The sequence below is a fragment of the Sminthopsis crassicaudata genome, chromosome 2, assembly GCF_048593235.1.
Source record: "Sminthopsis crassicaudata isolate SCR6 chromosome 2, ASM4859323v1, whole genome shotgun sequence".
In the NCBI taxonomy this organism is placed as follows: Eukaryota; Metazoa; Chordata; class Mammalia; order Dasyuromorphia; family Dasyuridae; genus Sminthopsis; species Sminthopsis crassicaudata.
In genome coordinates this window covers 111932180-111952366 of record NC_133618.1, presented here as the reverse complement: position 1 = coordinate 111952366, position 20187 = coordinate 111932180, and the positions used below count along the sequence as shown (strand labels likewise).

At 37.3% G+C, this 20187-nt stretch overlaps 1 protein-coding gene across 1 annotated transcript in view; it reads right to left on the bottom strand.

The window, feature by feature from the left end:
* B3GNT2 (UDP-GlcNAc:betaGal beta-1,3-N-acetylglucosaminyltransferase 2) overlaps positions 1-3666 on the bottom strand; it is a 37125-nt gene extending 33459 nt beyond the window's left edge. The window contains exon 1 of the mRNA XM_074287025.1: positions 3130-3666. The gene's annotated coding sequence lies outside the window, so the exon portion shown is untranslated. The remainder of the gene's footprint in view (positions 1-3129) is intronic.
* Positions 3667-20187: the final 16521 nt, after the last annotated feature.

Here is a 20187-nt window from a genome sequence, read left to right as displayed (position 1 = left end):
GTACAAAAGTCAAAGGAAGTAAATATGGAAAATGTTCCTTTACATGGAAACAACTGCAAAAAATATAGTCATGTTTCAGGCCTCAAAAGACTGAAATGCCAAACAACTTTGGCAACAAAATGAATTGCTTTAAATGTTTCCCAAGGTATCATAATATCAGTCAACTAGGAAATACCTTCTTTAAAAAACAAAACACATACAGTACTGGTCACTTGAATTAATCAAGGCAAATATATGTAAATGTATAAATTATGTATGTACATATGTGTGTAAATACACACAGAATCAAATATATATATAAAATATACAATAAAAATTCTACCATGTGGTGGTTCATGCTTCTAGCCCCTCCCAGATATGGGGATTTCAGAATATTCACTGGCTCCATCAAGCCTAGAAATTCCAGGAACTTCTGCTCATCTTCCATAATCGCCACCTGCAGAGATACTTCAGGTGCTCTAGTCTAGTTTCTACATTTGACAGCAAGCAACAAAAATTTAAATTGACTAGCCTAAGATCTCAAGGATAGTAAGAGGTGTAATTTGAATCCAGGTCCTTTCATTTTAAATCCAGCACTCATTTCATTGCACCAGGCTCTATCAAATCCTGAGTCTTAAAACTGACTGAAAGAAAATAATTTAAAATAATAAAAATTTGTTGTATTATTCAAAGTGGGGCTTAACATTATAAATCTAAAGTAGTTCTTATAGTTTTATTGGGTTTTGATAATGGACATTTGATAAGTGTTCAAATTATCTGTTAAATGTCAATTGTGGAAACATCTCTAACAAAGTTACCAGAGGATAATTATTTCTTTCATCCATAAAAAGGAAAGCTTTCAAAAACCTTCAGTACACAAAAATCAAGAAGAAAACATACTGACAACATTGAAAATGAAAAGCCCAAATTTCAAAAGAAATCTTTTTTTTTAAATAGTAGAAAAGGAAAATAAGACAGAAAAGTTTATATTAACAATTGCTAATGCAGTTATCATAATTTAAATAAATTTTGCCTGAGAATCACAAGTAACACCTATTTCAAAAAAACATTCATAAACTAGGTTACTAACATACCTTTCCCTAAGGGTCACTGTTAGATTAGAAGCCTGATTATTAGCATGGGTGTATAGAAGTTCTCGATTATAGGTGCTCAGTTTATATCTCTTCTCCAAATTCAACAATAAACACATCATTTACTTCATTACCAGAGTTATTACCTTCTGAGATACAAATCGGGTTTGTTTATTTTTAAAATATTGTTACAACTGGACTTATGATCTGAAAACTTATATAAGGTCATGATAAAGGAAGGAAAAAGAAAAAATATAATTATGCAAAACAGTCATCTTGAAAGTTGTGGAGGAGAGATTTAAAGCTAATAGGAACCTTAGAAACCTAGTCTACCACACTCAATTTACAGTTGAGGGAATTAAAGAAGGCTTGTATAGGTTAAAATATTCTTTCAGGTAGTAAAAGGGGGAGAGGGGAGTTGAACAGAATTTGAACTCAGGTTCTCTTGACTATTAAAAAAATAGGGGAGACTAGTTCATTCTATCATCCCTCATACTACTGTCAAAACAAATCACAAATCCACCTCAAATCAGAATTTAAAACAAAATCATTCTAAGCTCTCGAATTCTATACCCTTTATAACCCAGGATAGGTCTTGTAACTGAACCTTCATTTTTACAAAACATAATCACTACATAAAAATGGTGTAGTATGGAAGTGAAATATTATAAAACGAATTTACTTCTAGAAGTCTCTAGAAGGTATCGATATGTCTCTTTCTACTTCAGTACTAAAAAACGTGTCCTGTCCTGCTAGGAGTTTTTTAAGATTCCCCATTCTAAGGGCTAACAACAAACATGATTGCTTATGGCATATTTCACCATTCCGGTTTTTTCTGTTTGTCAGAGATTGACTGTTTTAAATGCCTGGCCCTAATAACAGTCTCTACAGTAACCCAAGTGGGATCTCAATTCCCATCACTCAAGCTAACAGCCTAGTTAATGATTCAACTTCGGCAGCATGGAATATTTTTCTAGAGGTCAAACTGAAGGGTTCTTTTAAATAAGTTTAATGGAAACAAACCTTTAGGGGCCAGAAGATGGGGGGTAGGGAGAAAAGCTGCTGCCATTATTTAGCTAATAAACCAGCTGACTTTTCCCAGCATAAAACAGAATATTGTGCAATATGTACAAGAGAAATGTGTTGGAGGGAATTAGGGGCAATGTTGGTGGGTTGGGTCCTGATGTGGAGGAGTCAAGGTGAGGAGAGGCAAAGGGGGCAATGCGGGAGGGAAAAGAGGAAAAGGGCAATGTGGCAATGGGAGCAGAGGACAAAAAGAGGAGCAATAGGAGTGGAGAGAAGCCAAAGAGGGGCATTGGGTGTGCTGGAGGAAAAGAAGGGCAATGGGGGAAGAGGAAGGAAAGACGGCAAAGTGGCAAAGGAGGTGAAGAGGAGGGGACAGGGGGCAATGGGAAAAGAGCTTAAAAACAAGCTTCTCAAAGACAGCATTCTCACTAAATGCTTCAGATTGAACAACCCAACCCACCCACCGCCTTAAAAGGTCCTCGGACTCGGGCGTTTCCCCTCTTTCCCTCATTAAAGTTAGGGCACTAGGCCCAGAAAGAGCCAAAGGAAAGAGAAAGGCCGAATTAGACAGAGCACCCAGAGGGCTGGGGCCTTTCGAGATGACAAGGAGGAGGTGAAGGAGGGATGGGAGGAAGGGTGAGAGGGGCGCATTGGTAAAAGTCAGTTCACTCTTCTCAGTTGATCCGACTTTGGGGGCTCGGAAATTAACACCGCAGTGGGGGGGGGGGAAGCGAAAGAGTTGGGGAGAACGAATAAAGAAGGGGAGAAATAATGCTGCAAGAGACCACACTCACCAACAAACTTATAAAAGGGTTGGGGAGGGGGATAGATGGGTTAAAGCCCAGAAGCAGAGACAAGAAACACACAAGGTAAAAGCCGAAGGGCGAGTGCGTGGGCTGCAGGAGGAGAAAAGGTCACAGGAGGAAGTGGCAGAGACGGTCTAAAGGGGAAGGATACGCAGCCCGAGAGTGGGGCCACAGTGGACCCCGTTGGGAGGGGGGGAAGTGTATGTCGGCGGCCCAAGTCCGCTTACCTTGTCCAGGAGCAGTGTCTGCTCACACCGGGCGGGGAGGGTGGGGGACGGTGGTGATCGGAGCCGCATCCACCCTCCTCCTCCTCCTCCGGTTCCCCGGGCGGGCCGGCCGGCTGGCCCTCGGCTCAGCCCCGGGCAGCTTCCCGGGGCCGTCTCCTGCGAGACCACACAGCTGCGGGCTCCATCCCAGCCGGGCTCCCCACCGCGCGCGGTCTGGGCCGGGCAGGAGTGAAGACGGTGTGGGCGTCAGCGGCGGCCGAGGCTCCTCCTCGCTGGGGCGGGCAGCCGGCTCCGGCTAGGCGGCTGGCACGCTACGCACTTGTTGCAGCTGCCGCTGCTGTCGCTGCGTCGGAGGCTGCTGCTGCTGCTGCTTCCAGACCTCGGCTCTCCCTCCAGTCCCCCACACTCTCCCACCTCAAAATTTCCCTACAGCGGAAGACTGCCGGAGTCTCCCGATGCAGCTCTCCAGGAAAGAGCACACACCACTAGACCTCACAGAAGCTGCCGTGAGACTCTCCGACTCGGCCAGGTCTGAAGGAGGAGGGAACAGTGGAATCCCGCCCGCCCCCTCCAAAGCCCGGCCTCCAAAATCTGGTAAAGACCAATCAGAAAGGAAGTAAGGAGCGGGGCCAGAAGAAGGTTTGAATCTACGAGAACCGGAACCCTCAAGGTCGCCCCCCTCAACCTTAAAATCTTTGGAAAAACTCCTACACGCACCCCAGAACAACTCCTTGTTCTGGGGTGTTCTGGGATGCGTGTAGGAGCCCTATAAAAGGTTTGGGGAAGAGTGTCAAAGAAGAAACGACAGCTATCCTCCCCACAACTGAGGTGGGGATGTCACCCAGGGAAGAAGTAATGACCTTAAAATAACGAGAAAACGTTTCTGGACGGAATAATAGGTGGTTTTATGGTCTCAATTAACTTCTTCATTCTTTCTAACCTAAATACTGCTAGCTTCATTTTTGCCCCATTTGAATTCATTGAGGGAGACGATGGACACATCTGTTTTTACTGCTCTTAGCACAGCACTTAGTAGGCATTTACCAAATATTAGTTGATGGAGGGGATGCTGGGAATATGTCTAGGGACCTTTAGATAAATTTAAGGTGGGAAATGTGTGTGGGAGAGAGACAAAAAAGTTGGAAGCACAACTTAGTTCAAAATTATTTTTACCAACTCAAAAAATAACATTGAATAAAAATCTCTTTCCAAAGAAAAAAATATTTCCTCCGTCATTTAAAGGTTATTAAACAGTCCATCCTATCCCTTAGCTTTTCTAGAATAAATACGCTTTAATATGTTTGCTTAAACCTTTTGCTGAGGGTCCACTGTCCGGCCTACACCTCAGCATACCCCCATCCACTCTCTGTTAAAGAGTGAAAGGGAGGATCGTTTTCTAAATGAAAAACCCCCTAGGCTTAAGAAATTTAGTGTGATGCGAGTGGAAAGAATCCTACATCTGTATTCCAGGCTGTTCAGTTTACTACTTGAGCGACTTTGGACTAGTCACTTTTTCGGTTTCCATTTCCATGCCAATAAAAAAATGAAGACTGAATGACCTCATAAATCCCTCACAACCTGGAATCCGTAATCCCAAAGTGTCAAAAAAGGAATTTAAGTATGCTGAGCACTTTGGCTGTATTACCACCTATTTACATATGGGGGCAGGACCTGAACACCAGAACTCTCCCTCTTATTTCCACCGCACCCCTGACTCCACCCTTCTCTCAGCGCTTCTCCCTTTTTCTGTTCGCTTGCTTTCTGTCATCTCTCTAGTCCACTTGCTCTAGTTATGCAGAGATGTAGGCAGTTCATTGGGCTTTTCCTTAAATAGAGCTTCATGATCATGGAGTTAAATTATTGTTGATATTTTTTCAATATTTCAATTTTTTTTTTTTTTTTGCTGTATTTGAGTGTCGAGGTGGGATGCAGTTTTTCCATATTCCATTCTCTCTTCACCTCGATTTAGCTACCCTTCATTCTTATTTTACTTCATTTCTTTGGTTTAGGAGGCAAGAAACCTAATAAATGCATTTCCAATAAGTCTCATCACTAAACTAAGCTCAGAAGTTCCCGTTTTAAAACTAGGAATTTTTTATCTTTCCTGGGACTATTTGCATTTCAATAGTCACCTGGGAGGGGATACTAAGCCCTGAGGGATGCATTGTAAATGGTGGAATTTCAGGCATCAATTTAGGAATGTGAGAAAAGGGAAAAGCCTATATATGAGTTGGTTGCCCTTCTCTGGACCCCTAGAAGATAACTATTGTTTAGAGGCCTCCACCTTGGTTTCCAAGAATATAAGAAATGAATGTAAGAAAAATTTTTAAAAATGATCATAAGACTGCTTCTTACTGTCTTCTTCAAATAAGAATGGAAATAAACAGTACATTTCCTTCATGATCTACTGGTAATATTTAAGAATTCTGTAATAAAACTTCCATCATTGGCATGGATTTCTTGTCAGTAGAACTCAGAATATAAGGTCTCACCATTCTAATTCTTAGTCCTCTCTTTTCCTCTGATAAAAAACAAAGCGATGGAAGGAAGGAAGACAGGGAGGGGAAGGAAAGAAGGAAGGGAAAAGGAAAAAAACAAAGGAGAAACTAGTAAGGCAGAAGGAAAGGAAGTGAGGTTAGGAAGGAAAAAAGGGGGGGAAGGGAAAGAAAGAAAAACTCAACAAAAAATTTAGCAGTAACTCAGGGAAATTCAAATGAATGAAGTCCATTTCTTTCTAATGTGCCAAAATAATTATTCTTAAAATCACTTTCCTTGATTCAAATCAAAACTTCTATACGTTGTTCCAGCCTTTCCACTCCTCATTCTGTTACTCTCATCTATGAACATGATAGAACAGGACTAATATTACAAGATTTTTCTGTCCTAACAAGTCTCAGATGAGTTTCTACTTCTCTAGTATAGTTTTTCATTTTGTTTGATCTTGATGTTACATCAGTTTGTGTCTGTGTATGTTTTCCTTAGGTGCTCGCCTAACAGATATTGACACGTTTTATCAAAACTAGCCAAGAGATTTGCCAAAAGACTGCAACAGTATCAACTGGCACTCAGCTAGGAAATTAGAACCCACATCTTTCACAGCTGCCAAAAACTGCTCACTCACACCTAGTATTCAAAAATAAAAATATTCTCTCTGCTGTACCTAAAATTAATACACCTAGGAATAGATTTTCATTGCTAGACTAAAACTCAATTTTTCCCCTACCACTCCGTACTATGTTGTGTAGAAAATCACCTCTTCTTGACTGGATAGATAACAATGGATACAGTGGCTGTTTGAGTAATCATAAGTAAAACCAAGGCAGGTATCTCCAGCCAATACTAGAAGATTTAAAAGTTTCTCTCCAACATCTACAATTTATCTGGCTCTTACATCTTCTCTGAGATTTGCTGGGATGCTCAAAGACAAAGAATCCTATGATTTTCTTTCCATTCATAACTATCAATCTAACCTTCAGGAACGTCATTCTCAGACTTCCTTCAAAGTTTGGAGAAAAAAAATAATTCCTCTCCACCAAATTGTCAGGCATCCCTAGTTCCCAAATGACCATAGCAAATATCAACCAATCATCAAGGACAAGCTTTGCACCAGACATAGAAGATAGAAGGATAGAAAAGAATTATAAAAATGGTATTTTGAGGTTGGAGAAACTTAAAATCTAATTGGGGAAGGGGGAAGAAAAATACACATAAATCAATTAGATAATATTATAAGGCCATATACAATTAAATGCTAAATTATGTAGTACAATCAGTAAAGTACTGTTATAATTCAGAGAAGAAAAAGATCAGTGTAGGCTATACTATATACTTTAGGAAGGCTTCATGGAAGAATGAACCAAAGTCATAATCCTCCAATGTAAGATTTGAGCTTGAGTTCCAGGGAAAAAAATACACACACACACACACATACATACATACATACATACATACGCATAATTATTCAGTCATGAGTGTTTCTTCTCAACTGCAGAAGAAAAACTCCCCATTCAGGTCTTTGGCAGAAGGAAGGGCCAAGATTTGATCTGAAAGTTTTACTTGGGACTTCTAAGGGGGAGGAATATTTTCTTCTAGATCAAAAATAAGCTAGTCTAGCCCCTCTGAATTGTAACCTTCACCTCTGTCTCTTTCACCACTTTGAGAAGGGAAAGAAATAAGCATTGATTAAGTACCAGCTATATTTCAGGCATTGTGGAAAGCATATTAAATTGTTTAATTTTTACTTTTGTATTATCAGAACCTAGCACTGTATCTGGCCACTGAGGTACCTTCTAATACTGATAACCTGAGGTTTATTTGGAAGCAAAAAATCATACCTTTAATGATTATCCTGCAGAATTACAATCAAATAGAAGGTTCTCATAATTGCAGCATGGAGAACAGTACTGAACTATTGATATGATTATGAGGAAATGAGCCTATTAAAATGTATTTAATGACTGTTCTGCCTTCTTCCTCTAGAAGATTTCCTCTAGCTCTGGAAACCATCAAGGTTATAAACACAATGCTCTCCACCCCCACCCCCACCCCAAAAAGGAAAGTTGTTTGTTTATTTGTTTGTTTTCCAAGGGAATAAGAAAAAATTTGCTGACTTTCGCCAAAGGTCAAAGCTGGCTGGCTAAGCAGTGTTTCTTAAAATGCTTTTTTGAATTGAATAGCTTAAGGAGCAGAGGCTGCCAACTGAGCTGACTTTTATTAGGAAAAGAAATTTCTCTGGCTCAGGGCCTTCTTCCCTGTCCTTTTCGATAACCTCTCATGAATTAAGCAAAAGGCCTAAATATTGCTATGGCAGTATCCACAATGTACTTTAAATATCATACTCTGTGAGCTTCCAGGTTTTGAAGCAGGTACTTCCCAACCCCAGGTTACCATGTAGACAGGATGCTGCTACCAGAAAGGAGGACACTCTCAGCATATAAATATATATATACACATATATGGGTGGCTAGGCGGTGCAGTAGATCTAGCACTGGGCATGGAGTCCAGAAGACTCCTCTTTATAAATTCAAATCCAGCTTCAGATACTTATTAACTATGTGACTCTGAGCAAATCACTTCACCCTGTTTGCCACAGTTTCCTCATCTATAAAATGAGCTGGAGAAGGAAATGGCAAACCCCTCCAGTATCTTTGCTGAGAAAACCCCAAATGAATAGGGTAGTAAAGAGTAGCACATGACTGAAACAACTGAACAATACATACATATACACATATATTTATGTGTGTATATATATTGACAATGAATCCAGCAGGAAATCCCTGTTCTGCTCATCCATTAACTAGTAGAACTTTGACCTCATTACTTCTCAGAAAAGAAACACCTATCCAGTAGACTTGGGATGGAAAATACCATCCATATCCAAGCAAGAGAATTATGGAGGCAATGTGGATCGAAGCATAGTTTTTTTCATCTTTTTGTTGGTTGGTTTATTTGTTTTTATTCTTTTATTTTTTTTCCCTTTTGGTCTGATTTTTCTCATATAGCATGACAAATATGGAAATATGTTTAAAAGAATTACACTTATTTACTCATATCAGATTGCTTGCTGTCTTGGAGAAGGGGAGAAGTAAAGGAGGGAAGGAGAAAAATTTAGAACACAAAGTCTTTTTTTAAATATTATAATAAATTTAGTTGTTTTTTGAAAAGGCATTGTTACACCATTGTAATTTTTTTGCCCCACTTTTTGGATTACTTTACTTTTTTATTATTATTATAACTTTTTATTGACAGAACATATGCATTGGTAATTTTTTTACATTATCTCTTGCACCCACTTCTGTTCCAATTTTTCCCTTCCCTCCCTCCATCCCTTCCCCTAGATGGCAGGCAGTCTTATACATGTTAAATATGTTATAGTATATCCTAGATACAATTTATGGAACACAAAGTCTTACAAAAAATGAAGTTGAAAACTATCTTTACATATATTTGGGAAAATAAAATACTATTGAAAAGAAAAAGAAAAGGTAATGTTCTGTTTCTCTAAAATGTGATCCAGGGGTTCTCAAACTACAGCATGCCGGCCTGATGCTGCCCATTGAGGTTGTTTATGCGGCCTGCTGGGTTATGGCAAATGGGCTGAGGGGCGGAGACAAGAGTATGAGCTTTTGTTTTTACAATAGTCCAGCCCTCCAACAGTCTGAAGGACAGTGAACTGGCCCCTATTTAAAAAGTTTGAGGACCACTGAATTGTAATCGTTCTCTGGGAGCAGATTTCTTGGTGTGTTTCTGGAGGCAGCCTTAGTTTCAGTTCAGTTCAATAATCCCAAAATGTAGCCAGGAATTAAAGTCCAGATCTTTTATTGTGTCTAGTTTTCTGGAGGCATTCCTCTTTCCTTGGTTCCCCAGAGCTCTTGTCCAAAATGTCTCCAGCCAGAACAAACATGGAAGTTGGAATGAATCAGACTCCGCCTCCAAGAGTGTGTGATTGTGGGTTTCTGTCTTGTGAATCTCCGGGAAGTCAATCCTAGTTCTTAAACTCCCAAAGTCTCTGGAGCTCTGAATGCTTCTTGCTTGTATGCTGCCCACTGAGTACACACCAATCATTTCATCACTAGAAAACCATTATTTGTTGTAGGATTAAATCAATGCTAAATTAGATTTAACCGTTGTCTCCTCAATTCCACTCAGTACCTTGTTTCAAGTTCTGGCCCATAACATCTCCTTGTAAGATCAGATCAATCATCCTGAACCATTAGATAATTATATCTATTTCAGTGACTAATACCACTTTTCAAAAACATCTGACTTCAGATACTAGCTAACTATATGACCACAGGCAAGCCATTTAACCTGTCTGGTTCAATTTCCTCATCTGCAAAATGAAGATCATAATAGTACCTGCCTCCCAAGAATCAAATAAGAAAATATTTGCAAAGCAATTAGCACAGTGCCTAGTACCTAATACTTGATTGGTAACTAATAAATTATTGTTTCCTTTTTTCCTTCCTTGGTAGATCAGAGTGAGGGGTGTCACCAATATTCTGTTTGGGATATGGCAAAACATGATGACTCAGTAGCACCTTTACTCTCCAATAAAGCCATCTCTGGACAGTTCAGGGTGCAAATCACACTATGCCCCTTAACTATCTCCCTTATTTTTAAACAGATGAAATCAGTTTAAAATAAACTTTAAACAACCTCAAAGGGTAAAAGAAATCACAAAAGGGCAACATGTAGTCCAAAGTGGGGGAGAGAGGGAATTGAAAGAGAAAGAAGTCATTTTGCTCTGGCTAGCATTATAGAGAGAAGTTCAATTCTTATATTTTACAAATGAGGAAAGTGAGACCCAAAATAGGTTAAATGAATTGTCCTCAGTTACCCAGATTTGTTATGGTTTAGGGAGGAGGAGGAGAGAAGGAGAAAGAGGAAGAGGAGGAGGAAAAGAAGGAGGAGGAAAAAGAAAAAAGAAGGAAAGAAAGGAGGGAGGGAGGAAAAAACAATTTTTTTAAATGCCTCTAAGAATTCAGACCCAAAGACCGAAAGACTGGACCAGTACTCAAGTAACTTAAACTTCTGCTATTTTTACTTATATATTGTGCAACCCTGGTCAAGTTAATGAACCCCTCAGAGTTCCATCTACCTCATCTGCAAAATTTGGATTATAATAACTGTAATAACAACATTTAGCACAATGCCAGGCATATAGTAAGTACTTAACACTTTGAACTTTTCAAAACACTTTATACATGTTATTTCATTCAATATACTATACAGCTTCATAATGTAGTCAAATCAACAAGCATTAAAGTGTTACAGAAATGTCTATTAATTTTTTTAAAATAAATTTTTATTGATATCTTTTGCTTTTAATCTAAATTTCTCCTAGCATCCTTCTCCTTTTCCTCCTCCCTTTAACTATGTAACAAAATAATATTTTTTAAGAAAAAAGAAAAAGACAAAGATGAGAAATCTGATTAATGCCTCATAAGAAAGTCTGAAAAAAACATATGTAGTTGTCAATATCTTTGTATCTCCTGACCCTGTTAAAGACCAGAGAGAGGTGTCTTCTCAAATCTCATTTTTGGAACTATTTTTTGTTATTTTTAATTCTTTAATTATATTCACTTTTGATTGTTTTGTAGTTGTTATTCTTTCCGTTTACTTTGCTGTAGTCACTGTACATATTGTTTTCTTGGATCTGCTTACTTCACTCTTCAAGAATTCATTAATTAGTCTTTAGTATTAGTTCATCAACTTAGTCAAGTCAAATCAATTTAACAAAGCATTTATCAAGTGCTTATTATGTGCTAGGCAGTGTGCTAAGTACTAGAGATACAAATAGAACCAAAAAAAACCCCTCAAAATCAAATGAGTTCCTGTATTCTACTAGGAGAAAAGGGAAAGGGAAAAGATACCTACATAGGAGAATTATAGAGAAAGATTACCAGAAGAGTTTTCCTAGAGAAATGAAGGAGTGAACATGACTGATCTGAAGATCCTTCCTTTAAAATAGAGATTCTGGGAAGAAATGTGGAGCTATATAGGCAGAAGACTCTTCTATTATGAGAAGGCTGTATGAGCAAAGAATCTTCCAGGATGAGAAGGCTGCTGGAATACTACAGAAAAGGCAACTTTCAGAGTGAAAAGAATTTTGTAACATATTAGAGAAAGAAATCTGAACTCAAGTGGGTGACTAGGTCAAATAATCACCAAGTAATTTTGTCACAAAGTCATTTAATCACAGACTAAGTGTGTTACCCTATGCAAAACTTTAGATTCTAAACTGGAAGGGACCATTTAGTCCAATTCTTGGTTTACAGATAAAGAAACTAGGGCCCAGAAAGACTGATTGGCCCAAGTTTACACAGATAGTAAAATGGCAGAGCTGGCATTTGAATCAAAGATCTTTCACTACACATTTATATTTCTTTCCACTTTACCATAATGTAACTCTGTTCTTCAGTCTCATCATCTTTAAGATGAGAAAAATAGTACTTGTCCTATCTTCTCCATAGAGTTGTTGTGAGGATAAAAGGAGACTGTGCCTGAAAATGTTGTAAATAGCATTAACTCTAATGTAAGTATATTGTTATTTTCTACATGAATAAGTTCACTTGAAAAAAAATTCTGCCATCATTTTAATGAATTTAATGAATTGGTTTTCTCAATGGAGATCACATGGAATACAAAGAAAAGTGTTATTCAGAAGTTCCAGTAAGGACAATCTTTTTTTTTTTTAATAATAATTTTAAAATTTCAAAATATAAGCAAAGATAGTTTTCATTCTTCACCCTTGCAAAACTCTTTGTTCCAAGTTTTTCTCTCCCAACTCCCCTCCCCTAGACAGCAAGCAATCCAGTATGTGTTAAACATGGACAATTCTTCTAAACATATTTCCACATTTATCATGCTGCACAAGAAAAATTGCATCCAAAATAAATGAGAAAAAAAGAAGAAAGCAAGCAAACAACAAAAAGATGAAAATATTATGTTGTGATCCACATTCAGTCCCAACATTCCTCTTTCTGGGTAGGAGTGACTCTCTCCATCACAAATCCATTGAAATTATGCTGAATCACTCATTGTTCAAAAGACCCAAGTCCATCAAAGATGATCCTCACATAATTTTATTACCTCGGTGTACAATATTCTCTTGATTCTGCTCACTTCATTTAGCATCAGTTTATATAAATATTTTCAGGCCTTTCTGAACCATCCTGATAATCTTTTATAGAGCAATAATATTCCATAACATTCATGTACCATAATTTATTCAGCCATTCTCCAATTGACGGGCATCCACTCAGTTTCCAGTTCCTTGACACTTCAAAAAAAAAGCTTTTGCACATGTGGGTCCCTTTCCCTTCTTTATGATCTCTTTGGGATACAGACCCAGTAGAGACACTACTGAATCAAAGGATATGTAGTTTGATAGACCTTTGGGCATAGTTCCTAATTGCTCTCCTGAACGTCTGAATCAGTTAACAACTCCATAAACAATGCATCAGTGCAGTAGGGACAATCTTAAAAACCAAATTAACTCCCATTTGGTGGGTTGGACAGAGCTCTCTTTCCTCTTCTGGATTTAGTAAAGTGTCTGGGGAAAGACTCCTGGGAAAAAATTTGAGGCTTCATTTGGATCCAAGTCTTTCAAATATCACAAGCATATATAAGGTATCCTTAGTGAAATTTTAAACTATTAAAGCTTAAAACTGCCCTGAGCTTTTTGGAGAACCCTGTGCTCACAGCAATGATTATCCATGGAATTCACCTGAAATAAATAAGGAGTTAGGTAAGAACTAGTCTGTGTTAAAATTTCCAAACTACATGCATTAAGTTTTTTTTGTTTCACACTTCCATTGTGTTCTTTCTGAAACATTTATCAGTTCAGTCTACATAACAGAAAAATCAAAATAACAGAACAATTAAGAATAAAACAAACCTGAAACCTATTCCAGATAAGGATTACACTCCAAATTTAGACTTCATAAAGAAACTGAGAGAGAGAGAGAGAGAGAGAGAGAGAGAGAGAGAGAGAGAGAGAGAGAGAGAGAGAGAGAGAGAGAAAATAAGCAAAGAGAAGATGTGTGTGATTTATTTTTTCTAGCTTCAAGGAAAAACACAGCATTTGGGGTCTTGCTTTCCCCTTCTACTGAAAACATAACCCATTTTTGATATCAACATGAGCAGGTTTGAACTGACACTGAACTAAGATTTCTAGACTAATAAACACTAAAATAAACACTAAAAATAGCTGGTGTATTTCTGTAGTCCAGAAAGACTCAAACAACCTCTCCAATCCTGCTCCAGCAGCCTTTTTCTCACATTGGCAATGCTTCCAAGTTTATCCTTACTTATTCCCTTCTTTCTACTGTGGAGTTCCTCTCTCCATCTGAGGAAGAACTGGTGCTGGCCAACCCATAATCTCCCAGACCACCTTTCCTCAATCTCTCCACATTTTATGTATTGTCTTCTCTCCTAAAATGTCCTTGAGGGCAGGACTGGCTTTTTGATTGCATTTATATGTCCAGTACTTGGTACAATTCCTGGTACAGAATAAGCACGTAATAAATGCTTTATCTAAATCAATCAATCAAGGAGCAAGCATTTTTAAAGCCTACTGTGTGTCAGATCCCTTTTTAAAAAGTTAAACATGGCAGATGAAAGATACTTGTTTACTCAGAACTAAACATGGATCTCTCACACACACACAATTTTTTTATTTTAAAATTCTGACAAGTTGAGAGGACTCTGGGAAAATGGGGGACTACATCACTAAATTTTTACCTCTCCAAATTTCCTTCACAGAAAGACAGAATATTGCTCTTAGGGAATGGAGACCAGCTGAATAAATGAAAATTTTCCTTAATGAAAATTTTCAGCCTAAGTGAAGTGCAAACACCTCCAGGCCAACTCTGCAGAATCAACAAACAACTCCCCCTATCCCTCCAGGGCAGGGGTAGGGGCAGGGGCAGGGGCAGGGAGGGAGTGGGTTAGGAGATAGCCTCAGCCTAAGAAACTTTTCATCTTGAATCTGATAGGCTGAGTAGAAGATTGAAGGATCTTCTATTGAGGAGGAATACCAAGCACATCTGTGCTGATAAAATGTGTCCCAGAATGAGCTGGTTCTGCAGGAAAAAAGCTAACTGGTGCTACTGGTGAGCATGGGAGTAGAAAGGCAAGGACCCTGCTGGCTATGGACACTTACAGGTGAGCAGAGTCACTGGTTTCAGTTGCAGGGAAGAGAGAACTGTAATCTGCTGCAGCCACTGAGGCACCCCATGGAGTAAAATCATTTGAAGGACAATATGACTAAGCCCTCTAACCCAGATTTAGTAGTGGAATAGAGAGCCTTGGGACAGACCTCAGAAAATAACAGTAAGAAGGACTAGACTGGACTAGAACTTGATCACACTATTAACTGCTAAATTAAAATAAATAAATAAATAAATGGAAATGAGCAAGTAAAAGAGAAAGAACCCAACCATAGATAATTATGGGGACAGAGAAGATCAGGGTTCATACTGAGAGGAAAATAATGGAGTGAAGAAAAAAAAAGTCACTCCTTTTTCCAAGAGAAACTTTAAATGGTCCCAAGTACAAATTGATTTCTTAGAACTTTAAGGAAAAAAATAATTTCCTGGAAACTAGAATTGAGCACAGGGAATTTAATGACATTCTAAGACACAAGGAAATAATAAAATCAAAAGAATGAAAAGAAATGGAAGATGAAATCTCATCAGAAAAACAGCTGATCTAAACTCTATATTCTAGAGAACAGATCAAGGAGAAATAATATAAGAATAGTAGGACTGCCTAAAAAATGAGATAAAAAAGAATACTGATATAATATTACAAGAAATTATCAAGGAAAATTGTTCTGAATTTCTAGAACAAGAAGGCAAAGTGGAAATAGGAAAAAAACAATCACTGATCAAACCTAGAAAGAGATCCCAGGAGAAAAACTTACAGGAATATCATAACCAAGTTTCAAAGCTCCCAATTTAAGGAGAAAAATATTGGAGGCAACAAGAAAAAAAAAAATTTAAATACTGTGGAGTTATGATTAAACATTACATAAGACTTCATTGCAGGACTTCTGGTCTTAGAATCCAATACTGTATAGAGCAAAAGTGTTGAAATTATGAACAAGGATAATTTAGCCAGCAAACTGGAAGACTTTCAGATATTTGTGAGAAAAACAGCAGAATTTAAGAGACAATTCACTAACATCCAGGAGAAATAGAAATAAACTTTAATTATTTGAGTCCCCTTATAAGGGACTCAAAAAGATCAAATGATTTACTTCTTATATGTGAAAATATTATTAGTACTTTTATGATTGTCATTTTCATTTGGGTGCTTTCAAAGAAAGGCTTGAGCTGAACTGGATATGATAGGGTGATTCTAAGTTTTATGTATATATATATATATATATATATATATATATATATATATATATATATATATATATATATATATATACATATACATATATATATATATATATATATATACATATATATATGGCAAATGAGGCAAAAAAAGGAAAAAGAAATACACAAGAAGCCAAGCCGGGGGCAGTGCAGATACTGATGAAACCTTACTCTTATCAGGAATAGTTAAATGTGAATAAATACAAAATAGTTAAACACAAAGTAGTTTGGGAGAGAAAGTACATGCACTTGGTACAGACCTGTATCTTAAAGGCCATGGTCTCTTAATAATAGGCATGCAGGATGGACATTGCAAAGAAATCAAGATTGAAGATGAAGGGACATATCTGAGAAGAAATACAAAGTTTGGATCCATGAATAAGACACAGCCCTTCTCTAGAAGCTTACTCTTTAGTAGGAGGATATTACAGGTATATAAATAACAAAACTACAAAAGTCATATGGGTTAAGAACGCAAAGGACAAGGAGAGGAAGATTCATGGAGAAGATGCTATTAGGATCTTAAAGAAATTAGCAAGTCAATGAAAGTAAAGCACATGATATAGTCCAAATTGTAAAGGAACTGACAGACCAGATGCTTTCTGAGGTCCCCTCCAACTCTGACATTCTAGGATTGTGTCTTTGTGACTTTCCTTAGCCCTTGAAAGTAAACAGAATATGGGAGAACATCTCAGATGAGTAGGCAAAGTCAAAAAGATAAAGTATGTTTAGAGAAGAGATTCTTAATTGGGGGGTTAGGGGAAAGGGGAAATACAAAGAATGATTCCAAACCCCTGCTTTAGAGGTTAGAGAATAGAATAGGTTAGTATAATATTCATGTAGGGGAGAAATGGGGAATAAGACTAAAACAGTAAGGTTAGCACCAAGTTGCAGAGAGTCTCAAATGCTTGGCCAAGAAGTTTGGAATTTAGTACAGAGATATTGCCACTGAAATTAACAGTAATAAAAACTGAATCTGTGCATATGGCAAATATAGGGCTAAATATATTTATTAGCCAATTGAGAGTAATTCACATACACAGGATTATATATCATAATACATGTATGATCCAAATTAAAAGTAGTTATTTGTAACTATGAAGAAAGTTATTTATTTATTTATAATTTATTTTGTGCTTTGATTTATCTATTTCTGAGAGAGCAAGGTTGAGACCCCCACTAGTTTAGTTTTGCTCTCTATTTCTTCTTGTAGTTCTCTTTTCTCCTCTAAGAATTTGGATGCTATCCACTTAGTGCATATATGTTTAGTATTGCTGTTACTTCCTTATTTATAGTACGCTTTAGCAAGATATAGTTTCCGTCCTTACCTCTTTTAATTAGATCAATTTTTGCTTTTACTTGATCTGAGATCAGGATTGGTACCCCTGTTTTTTGTTGTTGTTATTGTTGTTTTACTTCACCTGAAGTATAATAGATTCTGCTCCAGACTTTTAACTTTACTCTGTATGTGTCACTCTGCTTTAAATGTGTTTCTTGTAAACAACATATTGTAGGATTCTACCTTTTAATCCAGTCTACTATCTGCTTCTGTTTCATGGAAGAGTTCATCCCATTTACATTCACATTTAAAATGACTAATTCTGTATTTCCAGCCATCTTATTTACCTGGTTATGGTTTTCTCTTTCCTATCCCCCTTTCCCTTCTCCTCAGTATTTTGCTTCTATTACCATCTCCCTCAAACATCCCTCCCCTTTTTCAATCCCTCCCCTCCTTTCTTATACCTTTCCCCTACTGCTTCTGTTTTCTTTTCTATTTGTCTCCCCCTTCTCTTTGCCCTTTCCCCTTTCCCCTTTCACTTCCTTATTGAGTGAGACAGGTTTCTCTGTGAAGCCATATATATCTGATATTCTCTCTTTGAGGTAAATCTGATGAGAATAAGATTCACACAATGTTCATCCCCCTCCTTTCTTTCCCTCAATTATAATAGGTCTTCTTTGTGTCTTCATGAAATGTAATTTCCTTCACTTTACCTCCATTTTTCTCTTCTTCCAGTATAGTCCCCTTTCCACCTCTAGTTTCTTTTTTATATTATCACAATAAAATTAAGTTATACCTGCACTCTCTAAGTATACCCATAACAGAGGTATAGTTCTCAAGAGTTCTTTCTTTTTTACCTTGTTATGCTTCTCTTGCATTCTGCATTTAGCAATCAAATTTTTTGTCCAGCTCTGGTCTTTTCATAAAAAGGAATGAAATTCACCTGTGTCACTGAATATCCATCTTCTTCCCTGAATGATAATGCGCAGTTTTGCTGGATAGTTGATTCTTGGCTGCAAGAATCCAAGTTCCTTTGCCTTTGAGAATATCAGATTCCAGGCCCTTTGATCCTTTAAAGTAGAAGCCATAATAATGATTATAGTTCCTCAATATTTGAATTGTTCCTTTCTGCTGCTTGCAATATTTTTTTCCTTGATATGATAATTCTGAAATTTAGCTATGATATTCCTTGGAGTTTTCATTTTGTGATCTCTTTCAGGAGTTGATTGGTGAATTCTTTCAATAGTTATTTTACCTTCTGCTTCTGGCATATCAGGGCAATTTTCCTTAATGATTTCCTAAAAGATCATATCTAGGCTCTTTTTTAAAATTATGGTTTTCAGGAAATCCAATAATCCTTAAATTGTCTCACCTAAATCTAGTTTCCAGATCAGTTGTTTTTCCAATGAGGTATTTTACATTTTCATCTATTTTTTCATTTTTTGAAGGGTTTTGTTTGACTGATTCTTAATGTCTCATTCATTTCCATTTGTTCAGTTATAATTTTTAGTGAATTATTTTCTTCAGTTACCTTTTTTAGCTCCTTTTGTATCTGGCCAATTTAATTTTTAAATGAGTTGTTTTCTTCAATGGATTTTTTTTTTCCACTTCATAAGTTCTGTTTTTAAGGAGTTGTTTTCTTTTTGCATTTCATCAAGTCTATTTTATAAGGAGTTTTTTGCTATTTCCATTTCATTAAATCTATTGTTTAAGGAGTTTTCTTCAGATAATTTCTGTCTTTTCTTTTCCAAACACTCTTACAAAGTCCTTATTTCCTTTCCCCATTTCTCTAAAGATCCTTTTTGAATTCTTCCAAGAGAGCCTTGTGAGATGAGAACCAATTCATATCACCCTTTGGGGCTTCATCTGGAGATGATCCACTTTTAGTGTCCTCAGGGTTTGAAATCTGTTCTTCTCTTTCTCCATACAAACTATCTATGGTCAGAGTTATTTTTGCTTTTTTTGCTCATTTTTTTTTTTTTAAAGGTTAAGGTCTGCTTTTAGATTAAATGAAAGATTGTCCAAACAGTAGGGCATAGAGAATGGGATTTGTACATCAGTGATTAGAGATTCAAAATTCACAGGGATGGGAGGAGGGATGACAGACCTATGCTAACCATTTAGAAAATGAGTTCAGGCAGTTTCAGGCAGAACCTCTTCAAGCTCTTCCCTTGAGATCCAACCTTGTGACAGGTTGTGAGGTTGCATCTTATGAAGCTTTAGAAGGACTGGCTCACAAGAGTAAAGAACAAAAGAAAGTGTGGGAGTTCAATCAGTAGATGGTGGTTCTTTGTGTTTGCTAGGAAAGGCCTTGAATGTCAGGGAATAAATGAGGTCTTGTGCCTAGATGGATAGGCATTGAAGGAGGAATGTCCAGAAGTCCATGGAGGCCGGGAGGTAGGTGGCACTATATGGGTCTATCACTGGAAAAGTTCTGGAGGCAGGCCAAAAGAACAAGCTGGGTTAATGATGACACTGGCTAAGTAAATAAATACAAAGACTCATTTCTAGTACTGAGAATTTGGGCTTTATGTAACTTTTAAAATATTTTATTAAATATATTTATAATATCCCATAAAATAAGAAATACTTTAAAACAGGGTTTCATGGTTTTTTGTTGTTATTTTTAACCTTGTTTAGAGTCTAGTGAAACCTAAGAACTTCCTCTAACAATGTTTTGGCTTTTGTTTTATTTTGTTTTGTTGAGGCAATTTGGGCTAAGTGACTTGCCCAGGATCACAGAGCCAGAAAGTATTGTGTCAGATACTCCTGACTTCAGGGCTGGTGCTCTATCCACTACACCAACTAGCTGCCTCTCTTACAATGTTTTTAAAGGCAGAAAATAAAGTACAACAGATTAGAAAGGAAATCAATTTTATTGAA